Here is a 15,750-nt window from a genome sequence, read left to right on the forward strand (position 1 = left end):
TGGGTTGTCATAGGGGTTTCTTGAACACTCTACTCCTGGGGGAATTTTTATCTGTGTTTGTATTGTTACAGACATACTTGTTGATAGGTATTTTGAAATAAATTACCAAAATAATTGAAACTGGTGTGATTATGTAGTGTTATTTTGACTGACAAAATTTGCAGAATTTTAAAATATTGTGCAAAGAATTTTTAATTTTTTGGTGCAGAATGTCTACTCCTGGGAAGCAGCCTTGTATGTTTAAAGTGGAAGCAGACAAAGATGCTGCTGCCAGAGTTGCTAAACTTTCTTGATTGCAATTTCAAATTAGTCAGATTCAGTTTGCCCTTAGCCCATATGGCAGCTGGGTCCTGTGCTTTTGTATCAGAGCCTTAAAGATACCCAATCTTTTCCTTGTTACACACCCCACTTTTGATCCCCCAGTGTTACCCGCCATCTCAGTGCCACTGCATAGTGGCCATGACTAGTTGCTGTTGAATAATACAAAACCTATCTAGGTTTAGCGAGCTGTTTTTGCAAAATTCCTTGCCATGCTAACGTGCATCTCCCAGATTCCAGTGTACAATTGAGTAATTCAGTTATTTTATACCTAGTAAATTGATGTTTAAAGTCACTGGTCACATGTGGCAGTGTCATGTAACATGTCTCTTCTAAATGAACTTAATGAATTTAGTACTCGTCAGTCCAGGACAAGTTTTCTAGCACTGATTGCTATACTGAGAATGTACCAGACAAAAGGAAAGATAAATAAGTTACCACAATTCATTAATGCAGCATTTAGACAATTTTCTGAAAGACTGACTGCATGAGTTAGACTAACCCCCAGGCAAGTTTAATTTATGCAGCTGCTAACCCAATCATACACTGACTTAGCTGCAATACAGAGAGACTTTTTGTAAGGACAAACTATTGTTGCAGAAATTCTTCAAGCTCTTAGCAATAATAGTCTACCCTTCAGCAGCAAACACTCAAACCTATTAGTGCCAGGTGACTTTTTCTGTGTGAAGGTGCTTTGGTTTTTACCTTTCAATTTATATTTGCTGGGACAAATGAAAGATAAACGGTACCCTTCATTAAAAGGCTTCTTTTTTCTCTTAGGAGGGAAATTTTTAATACCTGTGGCTTGGTAGCTGGCAATAGCAGTTAATATTTTTTTAATTCTTTGTCATTATACCAACCTATTCGTACACATTTTGTGTATACTGCTCTTTTGTTGACTTAAGTGCACACACACACAACATCACTTGCACAGCTAAATAGTTTCCACGGCCAGTCAGTTACTGTGTGTGCTATCACCTCAGACATCTTTGCAGCCGGTAGCAGAACTAAATTTCAGGATCTTTTGCTCCTCCCACAAAATAACCAACACCTATATAGGCCCTACCATTGCAATCTCTGTTCCCTTATTAGTATTCGGGCTTTTATACTCTGCAGGACACTACTATAGGGCAATATATTCACTATCTGAGCAGTTTCCACATTCCATCCTGACAGGGCAATAAATGACACACACACACACAAACTAGTACATTGAACCCAAATTAAGTCTCTCCAAGGTACCTTATATAGTACAATGTAATAATGGGAATGCTTCCCCTGCACTACAGTTTGCTAGCCCTGCTCAGAGGCCAGTTTTGGAATTGCTTATTGATACACAAACATGAGCTTTTAGGCACCTGGGTACTGATGCTTCCATGCAGAGCAGCTCTGCTTCCCATAATAAAATCATTCCTACCTAAACCTATCATGCAGCAGATCAGTTCCCCCCCCTTCCCTTGAAAACCCTGCAAAGTGCCCTTTGTGATTATGGAGTGGCAGGAGCATTGGACAGCTGTATGGTTTTATTTATTTATTTATTAAAAACATTGAGGGGGAAAGTGGAAGTATGGTGAAAGAGACTGAAAACTATTGGACTATCCACAAGGCCTACTCCTATTTTTGTGTTTTCCCTTCCCTGGGACCACCAGTTGTATAATAAATACTCCAGGGCTTTCAAAATTAAAACGTTTTAGACAAATCTGATAGCTGGGGAACTACTGTATACAGCATGCAGCTACTGAGAGAAATCCTAGGTGTGGGGTTGTTTTTATTTTTTTTTAAAGTCACACAATATTGGCCTAACCTGGCAAAATGCTTAGCCCATCCTAGTTACCACTGACAACCAGTGGTTAAGATAGGTGGTAGTACAGAAGAGCTCAGCTCTGCTTTCTGACAGCTGTCAGGAATGGCTCCCCATCCACTTTCCATCTATTTTAACAATTGCCCTCTGCCTAATGAAGTTCAGTTGAGGATGCTCTCCACCTGCGAAAAGACACTCTCTGTGTTTCATATTCAGCCCTAACTGAAGACAGTTCTTGGCCTCACTTATGTTGAACAGAATATTTCAAGTGGTGTCTTCACTATAATTGTTTTCCTAACTTGGTTTCTCTTCCAGCATATCCATTTTCAAATGAGAGTTCTCTAGGTATGTTGTTTCCATGTTTTCATGGGGGAGACTTAAGTGATGAATCTGCCAGTTCCTTCCAAGTTTGACAATGCACTTTTGAAAATCAAGAGAGGACTAACATTAAGCAGGCTTTGCCTTCAGCTGAATACTTTTTGTTCTGATTTCTTAGGACTGTGCACATAATAGATTATTTTCTTATGAGAAATATAAATGTAATATTCCTGAAAATCACCCCCTGGAATCTCTCCTTCCATTTGGGCATTTATAACAAACTTCCTTCTTGCAGCTTTTGAGTGCCTTGCAGAATTATGCTACTTCCAACAGGTAGTCTAAAATTGGCATTAGTTGCCTTCATCACTTGCACTAGAGAAGGAATCTCTTGTTTCATTTTATTTTCTTCGGTTTTTCCAAACTTATTTTTTTCTATTATGGTTGGAAACACCATAGCTAGCAAAAAATAAAAAGGGGAAGGGGATGGGTTTACACCTTATTCTGAAGGGAGGGAATTCACCTCCAAGGTGACTCCAGCTCCTGCTCCCACTCAGAGTGAGATGAGTGGGAGCAGGATTTTCAAAAGCACCTAATTAACATGCACAAGTCCCATTGAAAATCAGTCACATACGTACATAATTCTGTAGCGTATAACACCATAGAGTCCCATCACAATGAACAGCAAACACATGAGTTACTGGCCAGCAATCTTCCTCCATGTTTTGTGGTCTTCACATAGCCTTGAAGCGTGCCACACTGCATTCCCATCCAGTCAGCTACACCCCTGAACCACACTCACCAGTGCCTCTGCCCCTGGCACCAATCCTTGCAAAACTTGCTTCAGCAACCTTCCTCTCAACCCACATGTCCCACAAAATCAAGTTTTCTTTCTCTCATCTTGATGTCTGGTATCACTCCAGTTAGGCTGTAAGTTCAAGCAGTTACCTCCGCGTTAGTCATGTGCAACATATAACTAACACTCAGCAATTGCATTTCAGTTCAAGGCTCTTAATGCCTTCTTTCTTTAGTGTTCATGTCTCGCGTGCATATAGCAAGACACTGAAGACAAGAGACTGCAGCAATTTCATTTTATACTTCATGGCAACACCTTTTGCTTCACCAAATATGTCACTAGAGTAGCAGGCACAAGTCCAATTCTATGTCAGATCTTTAAGTGATGTTTAGCATCCCTTGTAGTTATACAACCCAGGTATTTGAAGTGCTCAATGCCTTCTGAGATTTAGGTAGAAATATCTTTGCCTTTTTGTCAGCCTGAGATGTCACCATTGTCTTTAAAAAGACAAGGTGGATGAGATCTTTTATTGGATCAACTTCTGCTGGTGAAAGACAAGCTTGTGAGCTCCACAGAGCTCTTCTTCAGGTCAGGTCAGAGCATCACACTTAAATAGAAGGTGGAACAGATTGTTTACCATAAATAGTTAACTCATGCCCTACAGGATCATTCAAGGTTAACTACTTATGCTAAACAATCTGCGTAGTTCAAAATCTGGTTTTTCACCAACAGAAGTCGGTCCAATAAAAGATAAAACCTCACCCACCTTCTCTCTCATATGCTGGGACCAGCATGGCTAAAACAACACTGTCTTTTTGTGGGATAGCCTTAGACCAAAAGTCTCTGCATCTACCACTAATTTTTCAAACAATTTTTGCACTTTTTTTTTCTTGCCACAATCCAGTCAGATCAATATCATCAGGGAAGCCCTGATGACTCCACTAAGGATACACCCTCCTTAAGGTTTCCATCCATGACTTTTTAAAGATTTCTTCAACATCAGTTGAAGAGGGTTAATAATAGCATGCAGCCCTGCCTGACACCTATCCTCAAGTCAAATCCTAGAATATCAGGGTTGGAAGGGATCTCAGGAGGTCATCTAGTCAACTACTTTGCTCATGCCCCATAAAAACCAAAGCAGTTCTGCTTCCTTGGAGATTTTGTATCAACCTTATTATATTTTCACCAACTCCAGCCAACCACAGGATTGCTCCAAGGTTTATGTCATATGCTGTCAAAACGCCTTAGCAGAAGTCACAAAGCCATGGACCATTTTCTCATCATTCCCCAGTGCTTTCTCACATAGCAAATACAGACTGAATATTTGCTCTATACCTTTTGGCAGGGTCTAAATCCAGCTTGTTTTTGCCCTTAGGCACAATTCTCTTCCGAGTGATGCACGGCAGTATTTTGCTAGGGTGTGTCAATAGGATTGTATGGTAATTTCCTTTTTATGAATAGGAACCATCAGGGACTATATCCAAGTCTTGGGCCATCTTACAGACTCCCTAATCACATTAAAAATGTTATGATATGCCAGGATGAGTGTGTCTCCATCACTTTTAATTAGTTCTGCTTATGTATTATCCACTCCAGGGGCTTTATTGCTTTTCAGTGTCTGTACAGCTTCCACAATGTCTTCAATCATAGGGGGAGCTTCTCATATATCTCTGTTCTGCCATGTTCACTTCCAATGTAGAGTTAATTTTGCTCATATTATATAGTTATCAGCAATATTTACCCCAAGAGTTTGGTGAAACAGTATTTTTCCTACAAGGAAAACTTTTGAAAAGAGTCTTGATGGTTTGATAGGTCTTCTTTGCAACAAGTGCTACTAGGGAGTTCTGTGTATCAGTGCACGGTTATTCAAGCCAATATTTTTTTGCCACTTTAATGAGTCCCTCTCTTTTTCATGCCATACAGGAATATTGCTTTTTGCAGATTCATCTCTCTTCCTTTTTGCTCTTAACTGCCTTTGTTGATCAAACAACTCTATAATCTTCTCTGTGATCCAAGACTGGCAATGGGGAAATGGACTGTAGGAGTTCATACACAGTCGCTATAATGCTGCAAAAGATAGAGCACAATATCTGATCTATGTTACCTGTGCAGAGGTCAGCGGCTTTTAGCCTTTGTTCAGTCATCTTCTTAAATTCCACTTGTTTGTTGCTGGTCCCAATATAGGCACCTGATGGGATTTTCAAAATGACTAAATTTTACCCTAATTCTGCTCCCCCACTGAACTACCTTTTGAAAATCCCTTCCAAAGCTTCTAGCTTCCTTATCTATATTTTCACCAACTATTTGTTTCATGGAGTTAACAACAAGAATAGGTACACAAACATTTGACAAACAAGGATTTATGTGCATACAGAGCCACTCTAAAATCCACTGTGAGGCACATAAGAGCCCAATCTTGCTGAGTAACTGCAGCTTCCATGGTAGTCACTGGGAGCTGAAAGCTAGCACATCATGGGATTGAACCTATTTTGAAAAGATCAGTAAAGAGTTTTGTTTGCCTAGAGCAGTTTTTAAAAACAACCCCTACGATAGTTTCCCTGTATTAGGCGGGGGAAGTCATTATGCAGAAATGCCATGCTGGTGTGTGACAGAGTTCTTCTCTGCAGTCCCTCTCCATGGGCAGTACAGTTAGGGGGCATGGAATCAAGCTGCAGGAGTGAACAGTACATCTGCCATTCTGTAGCTCAAGAAACTTAAAACACTCTCTGCAGAGTCAGCATAAGGACCCCAACTGCAAACAATAATTATCAAGCAGATGCAAAGCCATGCTATGCCAAGCCTACAGGTAGCACCCATCATATGGTATCTAGGCATGATTGGTTGTGTGAAACACTAAGGGAAATCATACATGGATATAAAGCAGCAGAATAAAAGCAGAGTTTCCATTCATATTTATCTGTATTCCAGTATGCTTTGCGTTTTCCATAATTACTGGCTCCTTGTTAAGCTCATCAAAGTGGCAGCTTTGGTTTTAGTTTTCAAACTCCTATGATTTGCTGCCTTTCCCCCCCTCTGCTGATTTACACACTGTCATTCGCACAAGCATTAAAATGGGCTAGGGCATCTGAAGCCAATCAGAATTTTCTTTTTGATTACATTGGATTTTCATTTATAGCTTCATCCACGCTGCCCTAGGGCTGGATGAGATTGGAGCCAATAATGTGCAAGTCATTTATAAAGAACAATTTTCAGTGGGAAGAAAAGAAAATTAAATCTATCTGCAGCAGAAAATAACTTACATAGAGAAGAGAAAAAGTGTCACAGTTAGCTTCTAAAGCCATATGTCCACAATATTTAGAAACCAACACTCCGTTCAGTAAAATCAGAAATGTACCCTTGCACAATATGGGCTATAAATGTAATGTACAAATGATGGGATATAAGCATTAAACGAACAAAAGGATTACCGGTAGATCTGCAGTTTATTCAAAATTCCGATGTACTTAACACTTTATCAAAAGCTAATGACGTCTTTATAGGTAAAATTTTAGATGTATATGATACATGTAGCCAAAGTGGGCGTAAACCAATCATTTGGCATGAATAATTGTTATGCTCTTTTTCTGCTTGTGGATATTCCATGAGAAGATTTAAATTTCCTTAAATAAATTTAAATAATCAACAAATATCCTTGGATTGGGTTTGTTTGTTTGATTTTACTCTTTGAATCAGACATGTATATTTGAGCTGTACTGCTTACTTGTGATTGGTAATGCTCTTGTTTCCTGACTGGACAAGCAAGCTAGTAGTATTGGTTCAAATATTGATGCCTGTGACCTTGACATTCACTTTTTCTGAGCATTTTTGCCTGTAAGTACCTTTGCTTGAATGTTCACAGGAAATCCCACAGAAGTGGTGCAAGAACATGGCAGAAACAAATTCATTTAAACATTCAAATTAATATTAGTAACTATTTTGGTATTTAAATTGTAATTTAAGCCATTAATTCAATTGTTTCAGATAGCAAATAGATTAATTTTACACTGAAATAATATGAGTGCTGTTCTAACAGACTTTCCCTCAATATGTCAGAGTTCATTTCTGAAAGACTGAGAAAACAGTCCTTTAAATTAGAATTCTGGAGCTCTCCCATACCTTCTGCAAATAGGCTGTCACTGCCTGCCAGAATTTGATCACCAACATCCCCCTTCCCTAAAAGAATGTAAAGCAAAAACTGGTACATCTCAAGCACTACTGTTTTAAGTTAGAGTATTCACTTTGGAGTCATTCTATCAAGAGTTAAATAAAAACATTTGAAGCTTATCTGAATCATGAACTTGATACCATTCACCACAGAAATATTCTATTTCTAGATGATTTTTTGACCTTTATTTCCCCATCCAACTGCTATCTTCCTAATAAACTGATACAGGTTGGAGCTTCCCCTTCATTCCCTCCTCCTATGATTAAAAAAGTAATCTCTCTCCTTGGGTTGGAAACTCGAGCTTTGTAACCCATTGTCTGCCTCTCACTTCAATTGTATAGTATATGCTATAGAAGGGACTCCACAGGAGGGAACACTTGGAACAGAATTACCTCATCTGGGGATCTGGTTTGGCGCACACTGCCAACTGCAGTTCTCTCTAAAATCCACCCACGCTTGGCCTATAGCATACCAATACTGCGGAGTTAGAGTGGACAGGTTTCTGTGTAGTCAAAAGTGGGTGCTTAATCTCAAATTACTGCTTTCCTTATCAATACCCTTTCTCTGCATCCACATAAACTGTTACAGGATGAGAATACTGGGCCCCCAGGAAAGCTTTGAATCTTAATTACATTACTGAATCCTCATTTTAGTGGAATATGCGGCAAAAAAATATTAAAAACTGAAAATGGGGAATTAAGTGAATCATCTATGGAGGCAACAGTCAGGGACATCAGTTGCCCCCCAACTTCCATTGGGTATTATTGGAACACTCAACTTTTATCAGAGAAGCTACCATTAGAGCCTGGAATGACCTCAGTTTATGTTAAATCCTACATCAGTGTCTAATAAGGGAACCTCCTAGTCTATTGACCCATGGCAAATCTCATCTACTTCTGGACTACAAAAAGAGAGAGCATCAGCTCAATAGGATCTTGTTAATATAGGCTGCAAAATAAAAAATTAAAGAGCCACTAACAAATCCCAAGAGTGGAAATAACATCCTCAGGTGTTCATCCCTAGCCAAGATCCAGCTCCTTTGTGTATACTATTCCTAGTATAAGACCATCCTTTGAAAAAAAATTATTAAATGTAACTGTGTCGTTATTTAAAAAGGAAACTGAGTGGTAAGAGGGGACAAGTTAGGATCTTTCCCTGGATTGTTCAAGAGCAATATATGTTTCCTTTAAAGCAGCAGTTAAAATTCATTGAAACAAGGGGGAGCTCATACCACACCAACCAGACACTGGAAGAGTTCTTTCTGTGCTATTAGTAGCATTAACCAAAGAAGGCGTGGGGGGAGGGGGGGAGGGGCAGGGGAGAGTTCTTTCTCTGACCTTAGCAAGGAAGGAGCTGTGCTCCCCTTTTTACTTTAACACCTGCCTTAATGTTTCAGATTGTTCCCTTTACTCAAATACTGTGCCCAATTTTGGTCATCAATGAGTAGAAAGGATGTAGAAAAACTGGAAAGAATCCAGAGACAAGCAACACAGATGATCAGAGCAACGGAATACAAATCCCATGAGCAAAGGCTGAAGGAACTGGGTATATTTAGTTTGGAAAAGAGAAGATTAAGGCGGGATATGAGAGCAGTCTTCAGATAGCTGAAAGGCTGCCACAAAAAAAATGGAGAAAAGTTCTTTTTTGCCACAGAGAGCAGGACAAGAGGCAGTGGATTCAAACTACAGTTTAGCAGATTTAGATTAAATCTCAGGAGAAGCTTCCTAACTGTAAGAACAGTAGGAAAATGGAACAGACTGCCTCGGGAGGTTGTGGAAGCTTCTTCACTGAAGGTTTTCAAAAGGAGGCTGGATAGTCATCTGCCTTGAATGGGTTAGACACAACAAATCCTGCCTTTTGGCAGGGGGTTAGAATAGATGACCCTTGCGGTGCCTTCTAACGCTATGATTCTATACTGTGAAAGTATTTAGGTAGCACAGCCATAAGGACTCCATTTGTTCTAAGACTTGTTACCAACAAGTGATCCAATAGCCTTCTTTAGTACTTGATCTGCAACGGGGATGTGCTTCTCCTCCACCTGGTGTGTGGTAATTTTGCCCTGAAAATTCGATCCTGGTTGAATTCCAGAAAAGGGATATTTTTCATGTAATAGAATAATACTTAGAACATTCTTCCCTGCTTTTGGATGAAGGTGGAAGTGGTGGGGTGGTGGAAGAAGGATGTAGAATAGAAGGGATTTTGAGAGGGAGTTTTGCGAGGGAGTTGACAGGAGGAGTGTGGGGGGGGGGGCTTAACATTCCATAAACTTCTTTAAACTTAAAGCCAAAAACACCCATTGATTAAAAGAAAACAACAAAGGAACAAGCTTCACGAGTAAAAAGAGAATGCAGGCAGAAGTCCAGCAACAGAATGGGGGCTACCCAGTTTATTGCACCCAATGCAGCATATATGATTACCTGCCCTATGGGCAGGTGGCATATGTGTGCATTTGGTGCAAGGAGTTCCTGGTCCTGAGAGACCGTGTATGGACTTTGGAGACCCAGGGTGGCTGAGCTGGAGGAGCTAAGGGAGACAGAGAGGTACATAGATAAGACTTGCCCCGGTCTGACAGCCTCTGTGCTGTTGAGGAGGATGAAAGCCTCAGGGAAGGAGAACATCCAACTGGAGCAGAGGGAAACGATCCCATAGTTGTTCCAGATGATGTTGTGGTATCCTCTCGCATCCTTGCGGGGAGGGAACTCCAGTTATTAGGAAGAGAGAGGTATTAGTAATGGGCGATTCGATCATTAGAAACATAGATAGCTGGGTTTGCGATAACCGAGAGAACCGCATAGTGACTTGCCCGCCTGCTGCGAAGGTTGCGGATCTCTTGAGACATCTAGATAGGCTTATGTGTAATGCTGGGGAGGAGCCAGTGGTCATGGTACATGTAGGTACCAGTGACATAGGGAAGGATAGGAGCGGGGTCCTGGAGGTCAAATTTAGGCTGTTAGGTAAGAGATTGAAGTCCAGGACCACCATGGTAGCATTCTCTGAAATGCTTCCAGTTTCACACACAGTTAGACAGGCAGAACTGCAGGGTCTCAATGCGTGAGACGATGGTGTAGGGAGGAGGGGTTTAGATTTATTAGGAACTGGGGAAACTTTTGGGAAAGGGGGAGCCTATACAGGAAGGAAGGGCTCCACCTAAACCAAAATGGAACCAGATTGCTGGCACTTAGTTTAAAAACTGCTCTACGACATTTTTAATTTTAATGGCTGGGGAAAGCTGACAGATGCGGAGGAGCACGTGGTTCGGACCGTGCTTAGGGAAGGCTCGATAAATGGAGATTCCCTATGTCCTCATAAGGAGAAGAGGATGGAAGATGATAAAATACAGGTAGGATGTGATGAGAAACAGTCAAAAGAAAAAAAGTCCCATTCAATTACAACATGTAATAGCAGACATCTAAAAAGTGACAAGTTTTTAAAGTGCTTATATACCAAAGCTAGAAGTCTAAATAGTAAGATGGGCTAACTAGAGTGCCTCATATTAAATGAGGATATTGATATAATAGGCATCACAGAAACTTTGTGGAATGAGGATAATCAATGGGACATAGTAATACCAGGGTACAAAATATACTGGAAGACAGAACAGGTTGTGCTGGTAGGGGAGTGGCATTATGTGGGGAAAAAGCGTAGAATCAAATGAAGTAAAAATCTTAAATGAACCAAACTCTACCATAAAATCTCTATGGATAGTAATTCCAGGCTTAAATAATAACAATATAGCAGAAGGAATATATTACAGACCACCTGACCAGGATGATGATATTGACTGTGAAATGCACAGGAAGATTAGAAAGGCTATTAAAATAAAAAACTCAGTAATAATGGGGGATTTGAATTATCCCCATATTGATTGGAAGGGATGCAGAGATAAAGTTTCTTGACACCTTAAATGAAATGCTTCTCGGAGCAGCTAGTTCTGGAACCCACAAGAGGAAAGGTAATTCTTGATTTGGTCTTAAGTGGCGCACAGGATCGGGTCCAAGAGGTGACTAAAGCTGGACCACTTGGTAATAGTGACAATAATATAATTAAATTTAACATCCCTGTGGCGGGGAAAACAACACAATGGCCCAACACTGCAGCATTTAATTTCAGAAAGGGGAACCACACAAAAATGAGGAGGTTAGTTAAACAAAAAAGGTACAGCACCAAAAGTAAAATCCCTGCAAGCTGCATGGAAACTTTTTAAAGACACCATAATAGAGGCTCAACTTAAAATGTATCCCCCAAATTAAAAAAAACATCATAAGAGAAACAAAAAAGAGCCACTATGGCTAAACAACAAAGTAAAAGAAGCAGTGAGAGGCAAAAAGGTATCCTTTTAAAAAGTGGAAGTTAAATCCTAATAAGAAAAATAGAAAAAGCATAAACTCTGGCAAATGAAGTGTAAACATATAATTGGAAGGCCAAAAAAGAATTTGAAGAACAGCTAGCCAAAGACTCAAAAAGTAATAGCAATTTTTTTTTAAAGTACATCAGAAACAGGAAGCCTGCGAAACAACCAGCGGGGCCACTGGATGATTGAGATGCTAAAAAGAGCACTCAAGGACAATAAGGCCATTGCAGAGAAAACAGATGAATTCTTTGCATCAGTCTTCACGGTTGAGGTTGTGAGGGAGATTCCCAAACCTTAGCCATTCTTTTTAGGTGACAAATCCGAGTAACTGTCCCAGATTGAGGTGTCATTAGAGGAATGTTTTGGAACAAACAGATAAACTAAACAGTAATAAGCCACCAGGATGGTATTCACCCGAGTTCTGAAGGAACTCAAATGTGAAACTGCAGGATTACTAACTGTTATCTGTAACCTATCATTTAAATCAGCTTCTGTACCAAATGACTGGAGGATAGCTAATGTGACACCAATTTTTTAAAAGGGCTCCAGAGATGACCTCAGCAATTACAGGCCAGTAAGCCTGACTTCAGTAGCTGTTGAAACTATAATAAAGAACAAAATTGTCAGACACATAGATTAACATAATTTGTTGGGGAAGAGTCAACATGCTTTTTGTAAAGAGAAATCATGCCTCACCAATTTACTAGAATTCTTTGAGGGGGTCAGGTCAACAAGCATGTGGACCAAGGGGAATCCAGTGCATATAGTGTATTTAAGATTTTCAGAAAGCCTTTGACAAGGTTCCTCACCAAAGGCTCTTAAGCAAAGTAAGCTGTCATGGGATAAGAGGGAAGGATCGGTAACTGATTAAAAGATAGGACACAAAGGGTAGGAATAAATGGTCAGTTTTCAGAATGGAGAGGTAAATAGTGGTGTCCCCCAGCGGTCTGTACTGGGCCCAGTCCTATTCAGCAGATTCATAAATGATCTGGAAAAAGGGGTAAAAAGTGAGGTGGCAAAAATTGCAGATGATACAAAACTACTCAAGATAGTTAAGTCCCAGACAGACTGCGAAGAGCTACAAAAAAGGATCTCTCAAAACTGGGTGACTGGGCAACAAAATGGCAGATGAAATTCAATGTTGATAAATGCCAGGTAATGCACATTGGAAAACATAATCCCAATTATACATATAAAATGATGGGGTCTAAATTAGGTGTTACCACTCAAGAAAGAAATCTTGGAGTCATTGTGGATAGTTCTCTGAAAACATCGACTCAATGTGCAGTGGCAGTCAAAAAAGTGAACAGAATGCTGGGAATCATTAAGAAAGGGATAGATAATAACACAGAAAATATCATATTGTCTCTATATAAATCATTGGTATGCCCACATCTTGAATACTGCATGCAGATGTGGTCACCCCATCTCAAAAAGGATGCATTAGAATTGGAAGAGGTTCAGAAAAGGGCAACAAAAATTATTAGGAGTATGGAACAGATACTGTATGAGCAGAGATTAATAAGACTGGGACTTTAGCTTGGAAAAGAGATGACTAAGGCAGGATATGAGAGAGGTCTATAAGATCATGACTAGTGTGGAGAAAGTAAATAAGGAAGTGTTATTTACTCCTTCTCATAACACAAGAACTAGGGGCCACCAAATGAAATTAATAGGCAGCAGCTTTAAAAAAAAACAAAAGGAAGTATTCACAGAACGCACAGTCAACCTGTGGAACTCTTTGCCAGAGGATGTTGTGAAGGCCAAGACTATAACAGGGTTCAAAAAATAACTAGATAAGTTCATGGAGGATAGGTCCCTCAATGGCTATTAGCCATGATGGACAGGGATGATGTCCCTAGCCCTGTTTGCCAGAAGCTGGGAATGTGCGACAGGGGATGGCTCACTTGAGGATTACCTGTTCTGTTCATTCTCTCTGGGGCACCTGGCATTAGCCACTATCAGAAGACTGGATACTGGGCTAGATGGACCTTTAGTCTGACCCAGTATGGCCACTGTTATGTTCTAATGGATATTTCTGAAAACCATTATCTGGTTTGTTTATATTGTGGCAGATTCTAGGGGCCTTTACTAGGTTGAGGCCCCATTGTAATGTGCAGAGCACAAACACAGAAAATGGCATTCCTTGACCCAAAGAGCTTACAGTCTAAGAAATCTTACTAAAGATTACAATCTAACAGTTTTACTAAAGAATGGCATACTATTTCTCCATTTCCATTTGCCCTTTATTTCAGATATAGTAGGGTCTATATCTGCTTTCTAAGTAAAGGTAATTAAGATAAGTACATCTAATTGGGAGTTCTCCCATCCACAAGTGCCCTGGAGTATGATTTCCCCAAGCATCCTTGGTTCAGATGAACATTGTCATAATCCTTATAGTATGAGCCTGACCATCTCCTAGTAAATGTCCAGAGGACGAATCTTGATGCCCTGACTCAGTTTTGCCCCATTCCTTACTCAGGTCTCATTGATTTCAATAACTATATCTGACTTATGTGGTAGACAGTGTCAATACCTTTCAATGTGTTTAAGAAACTTGATCTGACAATAGCAGCATGCTCAAAATGCCAATGAGTAACAAGCCTAGGTATATCTGAAATTCCCATCTTAAACACCACTCGAGAAAAGGAGTCTATGTGGTAGCATCATTGCCACTGTAACACTATAGGTCTCTGAAGAGCTGAAAATAAACTGTGCTCTGAAACTTTACTAAGGAACCTCAAGACATTGGCATGGTTTGGTGCTACAGTAGAATCTAACAGTAAAAGTCTCCCTCCTACCACCAAGATTGGGGATATATAGTGTTGTACGTAGTACTAAACTTTGATTGCACACACACTCAAAACTACATTCACAATATACAGAGGAAATTATCTATCACTAAGTTTGCATATACAAAACATTCCATTATAGTGTTTTGGTTTGGGTTTTTTTAGAAAACAAACATCAAGAAGTTTTCTGTCAAGAGCCTGGCATATGCCTTGAAGGCACATTTAATGACTCAAGAAATTTTAATAGAATAGGTTTCCCAAATAATGTCAAACATTTTACTTTAATTCAACGGCTCTCTTTCATGAATAACTTCAGTCTAATGTGACACTTACAGTTGGCAAGCTTTGCATAGTAATTAGGAAATGCTGTGAATACTGTACCCACAGATGCACAATGCAGTGCAAACAGCTACATTTAGGAGATTGCTTATCAAATACCGGGATCAGACAAAGCCCTCACGGAAGTTGAGTGGGAATGGTTTCTGGGTAATGACTGCAATATTAGGTTCCACAGTTTATAGGCAGTAACGATGAAGACAATCTGGAGTGGAGATTGCTTCCAGCAAGAGGGAGAAACCTCTCTCGGTAAGAGAATGAAGATATCAAGCAGGAGGTCTTTTGTAAAGATCTATATGTAAGATACTGACAAAGTGTATGTCATGACCCTGATTCATTGGAGTACAACAGCCTACTTCTGCTACTAGCTAACGGAGTTCCTTCTTTAGCTCATGTGATCTGCGATGGGATGCTACAGTTTCTGGATTCAAATTCTGAAAGTCCATTGGGAAGGGTGTTCCATATATATTTAAACGAGCCTTTTCATTAATAGAAACACATTAAATGGATACTGAGGGTAGTATATTATGTAGATCTATCTTCTGTTATTCCAATAGGTTGGACAGTGTATCCTATCATTATATGGGAGATCCAGCCATTCATATTTTGGGTCAATGAAAGCTAAAATTGGAGGTAACTTCCAACCATGTGGGGAGTCTGAGGAGGAGGAAAAGAAGTAGCTCAGTCATCATGAAGTTTGTTTGCTTGTGCGCACTATATGACACGCAGAAATAAGGATCAAAGTTTTGAAAACTATAAAATAAAATGTCATTAGTCCAATAAACAAATGTTCATAATCCATTCATTGTTTAAATATCATACTGGAAATTTGTATATTAAACTTATTTTCCAGCCTAACTTGTAGTTTGTCAGTTT

General features: G+C 39.7%; 1 protein-coding gene and 1 long non-coding RNA gene across 2 annotated transcripts in view; one reads left to right on the forward strand and one right to left on the reverse strand.

Moving 5' to 3' along the window:
* LOC141990402 (uncharacterized) overlaps positions 1-15,750 on the reverse strand; it is a 358,211-nt gene that overhangs the window by 86,139 nt on the left and 256,322 nt on the right. The gene's annotated exons all lie outside the window — the stretch shown is intronic.
* LRRN1 (leucine rich repeat neuronal 1) overlaps positions 1-15,750 on the forward strand; it is a 40,593-nt gene that overhangs the window by 17,361 nt on the left and 7,482 nt on the right. The window lies entirely within an intron of this gene.

The sequence above is a fragment of the Natator depressus genome, chromosome 7, assembly GCF_965152275.1.
Source record: "Natator depressus isolate rNatDep1 chromosome 7, rNatDep2.hap1, whole genome shotgun sequence".
Classification (NCBI taxonomy): domain Eukaryota; kingdom Metazoa; phylum Chordata; order Testudines; family Cheloniidae; genus Natator; species Natator depressus.